Raw genomic sequence first — 9,086 nt, 5'->3', positions numbered from 1 at the left:
CACTTCCTCATGACAATTGTTCAATTATTTCAATACAATACAGATCTCATTTTTAGTCAAAACTTTCCTGTTTCTCCAATCAATCTTCATATAATATGGTGTCTGGTCTTCTCACCATCTTAATGTAGCCGTTGGCTACTTGAGTTCAGATCTGCCTATGTATGAGGAATCATTATTCAGACTTGAGAAAGCAAGGGTGGAAATAAAACAAAAATTTATTAAAAGAAGTTACAACACATAAGAAAATGGTAGGTAAAGAAAGACAGAGGCAAAAGAACAGTCCAAGTCAGAGAAGACTGGCAGCCCTGCAAATTGTCATGATCATTCCAAGTTCGTTATAATTAAATGAAAGAGTGAGTCATTGGAACTCTATCTTCTAAATTTTAAATAATTGGTGAGGATTTTTGTCTTGGCCTTTTAACAAAGGATGTGACTTTTTACCACAAGTTCCCTTAAGGAAAAGAAATATCAGTTTGGCTGTTTATATCAGGATAATGCCTTATTGGTATATTTTTTAACTGCTTTAAAGGAGAGATCCATTCTTCAACTAGAATTTTTGTTCATTCTAAACATGACCAAAGAAAAATAGAAAAAAATTTTTTTGCAAATTACCTTTTGGACATGTGTAGTTTTAAAATACTTTTTCAGTACATTTGTTTATACTATTTTTGAGCTTTTGTTCACAACTTATGTGACATCCATCAACAAATCTGTGTTATATTAGAACCCATGTTCTTATAAAAGGTATTTTGATACTGGCTTAGGATCACAAAGTATAATTCTTGCCTGTTATAGAACTTCTAGTTTTTTCCTAATTATTGGACCTCTTTTAAATAGCCTTCTCTGTTACAATTTCTCTGGTTTTTGCTTGCTCAATTTTTTCCTTGAGTTTAGTTTCTCCAGTTGTATATCTCTGAGACCAGCCTCTGCAGGATGCCAGCCAGGTTTGCCAGCTGATCATTCTCTGGACCCCTGCCTCAATGAAGTCCTCACTGTAATGCATTCATCTCCAAATGGACTCTGAAAGGTCCAGAAGAATCTAGGTCCCGAATAATTTTGAGGGGGGAAATGATACAGGGGAAAGATGAAGGGAATTGTGAAAGTAGAAATTGGGAGGAGATGTAAGTTGACTACCACCTACTCTTGAGATGTAAATTGACTACCATGGAAAAGATATTGAGAATTATGATTGTATCAGAAACAAAATTTGTAATCTTAAAGGCTGCTAATCTTGCCAAATTGGGTGGAGATCCCCATTCTTGATGTAAATCAACTGTCATTGATTCATTGTTTAATGTAAATTTTGTATCCCGATCTCCTTAGGCTTCACCTTCTACCTAATTCCAGGTCCAGTTAGGGGAAGGGAGTTTACCTTTTGCCCTCTGGATGAGAGGCAAGACATAAAAACCTGGGTAGAACTCCTCTAGGACCACCAGTCTTCTCTGACTTACTGGTCCTGTCAAGCTCAGCTTGATTGCTCTTTTGTCTCTTTCTTTATCTACCATTTTCTTATGCATTGTAACTTCTTTAATAAATTTTTGTTTTCTTTCCACCCTTGCTTTCCCAAGTCTGAATAATGATTCATCATAGGCAGAACTGAACTCAAGTAGCCAGAGGCTATGTCTTTCTCTGAGTATGCCCAAGCTTGTCATTGTCCTTGAATTTTAAAAAACCTTTTCATTCACAAGAAAAAAAAGTGCCACAATAAAATGGTAACAGGAGTATATTCTCTCATACCTTGTTAATATCTGAATTTCACAGATGATTAGCTCAACTTTTCCTATACTACCTGATTTCAAATGAGCCCATCTCTGTTCTTATACAATTATGTTTACACCCCTACTTCTCATTAACAGATTTAGAATTATAATTAGAGCAAGACAAAAAGGTGTTTTGTCCCAGTGGGCTGACAAGGGGAGTGGGGTGTTCTTCCTTCTTTGACCAGGACAACCTTCTCAACTCCCCATAAAAGATGCCATTACTGTGGCATTCTTTCCTAGAGGCATCCTCCTTTTTGAAATCCCATGAAGTCAAAGGCTGTTATGGAAAGGCTGTCCTCTACCTCAAAATTACTCTGTACTCCACCAACCCTATTCAGTTGCTTTTGCCTCCAGGAAAAAGATTTGTAATTTATAATTCTGATAGCTTTGAAGGGATCTACCTCTTTACAGGAGACTTTTTGGTGTCAGCTTCAAATTTCTTAAAACTGGATGGTTCTAGAAGTATCCCATGAATGAGTCACTGTCCTTCCCAAAGGAGGAAAAATAGCTGGATCTACAGAGAGGTAACTAATGTACTGTTTTTCACATTTCCTTTGGTGAATTTATTTCTATTCAATTCTGGATCAAAGCTGTTTTTTTCTTTTCTTTTGGACTAAGACTTCTGCTTAGCAAAGTAGTATGGGAACCATTATAATCATTCATATTTAGAGTTGAATCTCCCTGGCACAATCTGAAAAGGAAGATGGGTTCTCATGGGGAAGAATTCTCCACAAACCCCTATAAAGTCAGTTATGAGAGGTCCAAATTTTTCTCCTTCAAATAATTTCTTGCAACCATCTTGGGTATGGCCAAGTTTGCCATTGTCCTTGAATTCTGAAAAAATTTTTGATTCATGAAAAAAAAAACCAGTGTCACAATTGAAATGGTAACAGGAATATATTCTCTCACATTTTGTTAGAATCTGAATTTTACAGATGATTAGTTCAACTTTTTCCTGCAATCATGGAAGCAAATCACTTATAAGAGATTTGGCAACTTCACATCTTATCTATCTTAGACTCATAGAGCTAAGAAGAAAAGACATATCGGACCAGTTATTGTTCTCCCTTATTCGGGGGGTTTACAGATTCTATTACAATACTTGGAAAACTAAACCTTTGAGTCAGAACAAAGGCTGCTATAAATAAATCCCATGGAGGAAATAAGGAATGGAACACAGATTGCCCTTCCTTCAGAAAATCTAGGCGTTGGCTGGTTTTGACAGGATGATTTGGTACTTCTGACAACACTCTGGTTGCCCTCTCATAGATTTCAGCAATGGCAATGTATAAACAAGGTAAGAGGGTGAAAAATAGCGAATTTTGCACTACTGAAGAATCTGTCACTCCATTAGAGAGAAAGGATGTTTTAAATGTTTCCTGAGCCGTGTGTGTGCAAACATTCTAATTTATAAGTGAATTTTCCCAAAGGGATAGGCTGACCTTTCCACACTGAGCTGTTTGGGGAAAAAAAAAAAACAAAGGCATAAACCCCAGCAATCCACTCAGATGCCAAGCGTTTTTGACATTTGAAGGCAGGGAGAGGAAGGGAGATTGGGGGAAGTGAGGGGAAAGTCTGGGATTTGCATTTATCATTTGCTCAGTCTAAGTAGCACTTGGGTTTGTTCCTCTCTCTGCCTTGTGGGTTTTCATTTAGAAAAATTTGGAATCATTTCTAAGACCTTTTTTAAAGGCAGGAATCTCCCCTCCCCATTCATTTCTTGAGGCTTTTAAAAGAACAATTGCTTGCTGAGTCAGATCAGCCTCAGTGATGAAAGCAATAATAGACTAAAAGCTGCCACTGACTGGGCAAACAAATCAGAGTTCCCATTTATTCAGAACACAAACAAATGGAAAGGTTAGTTAGCTGGGGTTTTTTGGTTTGTCTTGTTGTCTTGTTTTAATCTATTCTAGTTTTAAGGCCAGTAAATTATTATTTTAAGGTGTTTTGAGGATATGCCCTAGGCTTAGAACCTATACTACTCTATCTCCTACACAGTTGATATCCACATTCTACATTATGAATATCATAATGATGCTGCTGAAGCACTGAAAGATCCCTAAGGACCTTCTGGCTCACTGAAAGATTAAATTATGTTCAATGCAGCTTTGGTGTTAAATGATGGACATATGGTTCCTTCTGGCTATGAGATTCCATGGTTCAAAGTATATTTTATTGTATTTTTAGTTCTTTGATTATTGGCAGTTCATGGTTGGTACACACAGTGATCAGAATGTTCATTTAATCAGAAAAACCATATTCCCAACCACCAATCCAGGTAAGTGGAAATATATTGAGGTTACTCCCTAGTCCTTTTTTATGAAAATCTATTTACTCATGTTTTATTGTTATGCAAAATGTGTCAATAAGAGAATGAGTCTTAACTTCTTTGGTGTCATGGATCCCATTGGTAGTCTGGTGAAGCCTGTGGATGGACCTTTTCTCCAAATGTGTTTAAATATAAAAAATAAGATATAGAGAATTAGGAAGAAAATAAATTATGTCAAAATACTACTTTCAGTATTTCAACCAAATTATCAGGAGAAAAAAAAATGAAAACTTCTGGTTTAGAAGGTATACTAAAGTTTTTATCCTTACTAAAGTCTTCATTCTACAAAAACATCTTATATTTGGATGGTACTTTATACTTTATAAGGTGTTTTATGTATGTTTCATTTGATCCTCATAACATTTTGATTTAGATAGTGAATCAATCAGTCTATTATTTGTGCCAGTTACTATTCTAGGTGCTCAAAATTAAATACAGAGAATAATTCCCAAAAGAAAGTTTACATTCTAATGCAGGAGACATTAGGCATAAATATATACAAATTAGTTAAATACAAGGTGGTTTGGAGGTGTTGGGGGAATCAGGAAAGACAATGCAGAAGATGCTCCCTAAACTGCATCTTAAAAGAAGAGAGGAACTTGTAGGCAGAGGTTTAAAAAGAAAAGAAAGTGCTTTCTGGCTATAAGGCATAGTTAGTACACAGAGCTGAGAGGGAAAATCATAGTCGAGAAACCAGAGATAATACCAATATGACTGGATCACTCCCTAAGTCTAGAAAGGAGAAGTGTGTCCACTGAGGCCAAGACTAGGTTGTTTAGAGTTTAAATATGTATTTTTTTAAAAAGAGTAAATATTTTTATCCTTGAATCAATAGCAAGTCAAGTAGGCAACAAATAAAGTCAGAGCTGAAAGGATTCCCTTGGCCATAGAGTATAGGATGCTCTAGAGTGATGAAAGAAGATGTGAGCTGGAGGGACCAGTTAGGAGGTTGTTGCATAACTGAGCAGAGAGGTGATAAGAGCTGAATTAGGGTAGTAGTTGTTTGAATAGAATGAGTCAGATGTGAGAGATAATGTAAAGCAGAAATGTCATGATTATTCTCATTCATGAAAGGAAGGAAACAAATCTTTTTATTAAGTACCTTTTTGTGGGGGCCAGGTGTGATGCTAATTGCTTTATAAATACCTCATTTGATCCTCAGAGCAACCTTGTGAGATGGGTCCTATCATTACATTAATTAATGAGTCCTATCATTACAATTAATAAAACTGAGTCAAGCCAAGGAATTATCTGAGGCTGAATTTGAACTCAGGTCTTTATAAATCTAGGCCCAGTGCTCTACTGAGCCACTTAGCTGGGTGAAAGATATTTATGTTGACTACATAACTAATAAACATAGGAGCCAGTACTTAAGTCCAGCTCTTCCAGCCCCCAGTCTAAAGCAAAATTCCTATATCAACTCTACAACAAACCGGAGAATTTATCTTATTCTGAAAATTAAATCCTAATCCTTTTGTTAATCAAAATTGTCCCCACATTTCCCTGAAATACATTTCCTCATAAATTAAAGAGAAATGTTCTAAGTTATGTTCTTTCCTAATACTTGATATGTTCCTCAGACATTTGAAATGTTATCTTTTTTATATAGATCATCATATGTGAATTCTTGACAATAGATCTGGTTCCAATCTAATCAAATTTACACTTTGAAAAGTGCTGTTTCTTTTCAATTAACTTCTCTACTTCACTGGACCATAGATTTAGAGGAGGGGACATTTGAGGTCATCTGAATCAATTCCCTCATTGTACAGTTGAGGAAATTGAGGCCAAGGGAATTTAAGTGATTCAGCCAAAGTTAATATGGTAATATTGAGTAGTTGTTGCTACTAAAATTCTGTTATCTACTCTCAAAATGTAGGAGTCATCTTTGATTGTCCCCCCCCCATTGCTTTCCATTTCTAATCCAGAACATTTCTGAGCTACTTTTCTCCATACACTCCACTAGGACTCTAGTTCATTCTGGTTCTTGTCCTTTGTTATAGAAGGCCAAAATGACATCACTAGGTTTGTGACAAATTACAGTGCGTTGGGCTGTGGCTGATCAGACCAATCGAGCTCAGAATGCTCTACAACAAGTTGGGCACAACCATTCATTACTTTTGTGCTGGACAAGTATAATATTTCCTCAGGTGGTTTCTATTCCTCTAGACTTTCAATTCATTTTTTTATATTCAAAAGTCTTCATAGATTCATATCTTGATCAGACCATTTCCCTACTCAAAAATCTTTAGCTTAGCATGTCTTCTATAATATAGCTCCAAACATACTTTCCCACCTCATTTTAATTTTCCTTTTCCACATTCCTGCCAAACTGAGTTACTGCTATTCCATACACTAAATTGGGTCCCCTAGATGGTCCCATATAGGCCATCTCCCACTCCAAGAATGCACTCCTGCCTCATTTTTGTTTCCAGGATTCTTTCTTTTATTAATCATCTCCTATTTACAGAATGCAGTCCTAGGTACTTTGGAAGATACAATCACAGAAATATAGAAGCTGAGAGTGGAAAGGATCTTAGAGATAATGTAGTCTAACTCATGTTTATAACTGAATTCCATTACAATACACCAATTAATGTCCCCTACTTGAAAAATTCCAGAAAGGTAATTGCTACCTCGTAAAGCAATCTATTCCACTCCTGGAATAGCTAATTGTTAAAATGATTGATCCTAGAAACTTCTACACTTTCCTCCTTGTTCTGTCTTACATGATTCTTGCCATCTACTTATATAACCTCAAGAAAGTCACTTCTGGACTAAAATATAAAGTATGAATGACTCTAAGGTTCCTGTCGGGTCTATGTAAGATTCCTGAAAATTAAGTAACAAAGTAGGAAGTTCATGCTATGCTTGCTGCTGAAGAAATGACCCACAACTTGTGTTATTTTGGTGCCACAGATAAGCATTTTTTAAATCAACATTATGAAATGAGTGATGTAAAACTTGAATAATTAAGAAAAATTTTAGTTGAGCCAAAAGAGGAAACCTTGGCCTAAGGGCTGAGGTTTTAGGACAGAGCACTATAATTCCAAGGTAGGATGAACTCATGTGGCAGTCAGAAAACAGGGAAATGTACCACAAAGTAATTCTTCCTACTGTAACTACTGTAAGTTGTTATTTTTACACTGCTAAAAGTTGTCAAAACATAGATTAACTAGTTTTAAAATAGCACAGTCATTGTAAATCATCAATCAATAAGAATTTATTAAATACCTACTTGGTTCCAGGATCAGTAGCAAGTGTTGGGGATACAAAGATAAAAAGTTGAACCGTCTGTCCTTAAGGAATTTCCATTCTAATATGGCATTATACATATAAGTACATGGATATTTTTATTTATTTTTGCCCCTCCAAATTTCAGTGCTCTGTATCAAAATTTACTCTAATTATTGCTAAGTTCTAAACTCCCTATTATCTTTTTCCATCCTCTGCTCTTTCCCTTCAGTCTTAAAGAAGTGACATTTCTCCTTAAAGGAAGGCCAATGGTAGTTTAAATCCAGTCTCAAGACACCTGACATGGACTAGCTATGTGACCCTAATCATGTCTCTTAACTCTGATTGCCTCACATCCAGGGCCATCTCCAGTCATCCTAATTCACATCTGGCCATTGAACCTAAATGACTCTGGAGGAGAAAGTGAGGCTGGTGACTCAGCACAGCCCCCTCACTAAGATTCAATTCATGTGATTGTCATGGCATCACCTCCCTGATGTCATGGTCTTCTTCCACAATGAAGGACAAACATCTAGATCTAAATCCTCCCCCAGTTATGTTTCCTTCTAGTAGAGGAATGGCAGGTTAGGGAATGTAAGTGGAGGGATCAGTTATTGATGGATATATCTCAAGGGGTTTGGCCAGGAAGCCAAGGAGAGATAACTAGCAGGGATAGTAAAGTCAAACAAGAATATCTTTTAAAGGATGGGGAAAATATGAATATATTTGTAGGCAATAAGAAAGGAAACTTCATGGAACAGAGGGAATCAAGTAAAGCTTAGTGCTTGAGCTAAATCTTTACTATAAGGTAGAGGCAAGGAGGGAGTAAGTTCCAGATATTGGACACAGCTAGCCTCCCCCATCCTTAAATATACAAAAAAAAAAAATCCTAACTAAAAACAACAAAACCCTCTACCTTGATCCTGTAATTCCCCCTAAGTATCATTCATCTTCCCCTTAGCCCTCCCTCTTTTCCAGTTAAACTCCTTGAGAAAGACATCCAAAGGGAGGCTAGGTGGTGCAGTGGATAAAGCACCCCCCTGGAGTCAGGAGTACCTGGGTTCAAATCCGGTCTCAGACACTTAATAATTACCTAGCTGTGTGGCCTTGGGCAAGCCACTTAACCCCATTTGCCTTGCAAAAACCTAAAAAAAAAAAAAAAAAGATCCAAGTTCACTCCCTTTCATTTCATCTCCTCTCACTGTACTTTGAAATTTCTGGCTTCTACTCTCATCTTTCAATCAAAATTGCTCTCTCCAAAGTTACTGATGCTTTTTTTAACAGTCTACATCCAATTGCTTTACCTTAATTCTGGTCGTTCTAGACATCTTTGTAGCAATTTGACACTGTTGATACTCTTCTCTTTTTATGATGCTTTCTCCTTTGTTTTCCACCCCCCCCCCCCCCGTTGTCCAACCACTCCTCAGATTCCTTTATGGGATCCTCCATCTCTATCATACCCACAAACTATAGGAGTCCCCTGGGGGTACTGTCCAGGGCCTTCTACACTCACTTCATGATTTCATCAGTTCTCATTAGCTTATTATCCATATGCAGATTTCAACAGAAAATGATTTGAAACCACAAAATTACATCAAAAATTATTTGCAAAAAACATCCCCAGGTATCCAAGGTATGTACATTGAAGCAGATAAAAATGAAATAGGTTCACCTCAAGGTCCAGCTTGAGGCTGATGATGTTTGTCCTTTATTCTCAAAGAAGACCATGACATCAGGGAGGTGATGCCATAACAAGCACATGG

The sequence above is a fragment of the Macrotis lagotis genome, chromosome X, assembly GCF_037893015.1.
Source record: "Macrotis lagotis isolate mMagLag1 chromosome X, bilby.v1.9.chrom.fasta, whole genome shotgun sequence".
NCBI lineage: Eukaryota > Metazoa > Chordata > Mammalia > Peramelemorphia > Peramelidae > Macrotis > Macrotis lagotis.
Note: the sequence above shows the minus strand (reverse complement) of the source record.